We start from the raw sequence: 2,044 nt of genomic DNA, 5'->3' as shown, positions 1-2,044 counted from the left end.
AGGCCCTTGATTCTCTTGGGGGAGGGGGCTGAATGATGCCTCAAGTGTCTAGCCATTGGACTTTTCTCACCTTGACAATTTGAAGCATAGTCAAAGATTCAAAAAAAAGAACGAAAAGAAAGAAACCCTCAAGAACAAAGAAACACGTATCCCCTTAGCGTGGTGGCGTAGCTGAAACAGGAAAACTGGGTGGTCCTAGCTTTCAGGTGGGTGGGCAATGACAGATGCAAAATAGGTTTTGTGGGGACCTGGCTGGGCTAGGACAACTGGGGGTCCCTCCCTACTCCTTCCTGCCAGGGAAGTGGGGTCTGGGCATGGGGGCTTGCCCCACTTCCCTCACCTGATGTTCCTGCTGGGGAGCTTGATTGAGGCACAGGGCTTGCCCCACTCCTCCTGCCCAGTGTTTTTCCCATGCCCCGACCCACTCACTGGCTGGAGTGCTGGGCAGGGGGAGTGGATTAGGGTGACCCTGTTGGCCCAGGGCCAGTGGCTAATCTGCTACAGACCCAGACCCACCTCCCTGAGCCACACCCTAGTTGGGGTGGGAGACCAGGGCATCAGCACACAGGACCAGCAGGAGATGGACCCAGCTGGACACTGAGCTAGGATCAGGAGTCCCCAGCCAGTGGATGGGGGGGCTCTGCTCCAACATTGGGTGGGCCTGGATGTTATGTGATAGGACTGTGGCCATGCCCCTGCCTTAGCATGACCAAGGTTTACCATCTGGACATCCTACCTCACTTCAGTTTTCTCTCTCCCTGCTCTCTTTCCTCCTCAGACCCCCTTACAGTGAGCAAACTCCACTCCCTGTCCATCCCTCCCTCTCTACCTGTTCCTGTAGCTGCCCCGCCCAGCTCCTAGCACAGCTGTCTGTCTCTAGTAACCACAAGTAGCAACATGAGAGGGAGTAGTGCTCAGCAGCAACTCCTGCTCATTGCTTCCCCCTCATCTCTTGTTGGTTGCTGATGGCAAACACGAGTGGTACTTCACCTGGAGGCGCTCAGGAACCGTCAAGGCTAATTTACTGAATAGAGGGAGAAAGAACGATAAAATGAAATCATTTGCTTCTTTTCACACAGGAACTTGGTGGGGGTTAAAAGCAAAAATATACATAATAAAACTCATTTCATTGATGGAAGAAATAATACAGAAGGAAATTACAATCAGGTCAAAATAGGCTATCACATTTCATGATCATGATCATCAATAAGTGGGTAAAACCTGGAATGGAAACAACTGTGAAATAAATGCAGGCCTAGTGGGTTAAAGTATGGGTCAGCAGCATGGAGTGAAATTCATAATTTTTGTCCTCGTGGAAATTCTGACACTTGGGTTTTGTCCCAAATTGGGATGAAACATTGAAATTTTACATAAAACAGAAATTCCAAAATATTTAGATTGGGAAATGTCAAAACATTTCATTTTGCTCAAAACCAAATGAAACGTTTAGACATTTCTGAAATTTAAATGTTTCATTTCAGTTTGTTGAACTGAGCCAAAATTCTTTGTCTTTTCAACATTAAAAGCAGCATTTTCCCACTGTGATGCACTGTCTCATGGGACCATAACACAGGTGCCGGCTTCCTCCGGGCCAGGGGGTGCTCAGCACCCTGCTCTGCCCCAGGCCCTGCCCCCACACCACCCCTTTTCCCAAGCCCCCACCCCTGTCTGCCTCTTCCTGTCCCTGCTCCAACGCTGCCTGCCTCCTCCCACCTAATTCTACCCCCAGCATGCCCTGGAGCACCCATGGAGTTGATGCATATGGAGTATAGTTCAAGAGTCTGATTCTCCCTATGGGTCAGGCTCCCTGGCTGGACTACATCTCCCATGATGCACCACGCAGCTTGGTTGGTGAATGAGGGCCTTCACTACAACTTCCATAAGGCAATGTGCTTATAGGAAAATAGATTAGAAACTAAACCTTTTGGGTCAGTTTCAGAGAATAAAATATTCTGATTTGGTTCAAATTGCCACAAAACAAAATATTTATTTTTAATTTGCCCAAAAGAAAAACAAAAATATTTCAGCAAAAGTTTGCAGAAAC

Source organism: Gopherus evgoodei, chromosome 8 (assembly GCF_007399415.2).
Source record: "Gopherus evgoodei ecotype Sinaloan lineage chromosome 8, rGopEvg1_v1.p, whole genome shotgun sequence".
Classification (NCBI taxonomy): Eukaryota; Metazoa; Chordata; order Testudines; family Testudinidae; genus Gopherus; species Gopherus evgoodei.
The sequence above is the reverse complement of the archived record's forward strand: the minus strand, read 5'-3'. Positions refer to the sequence as shown.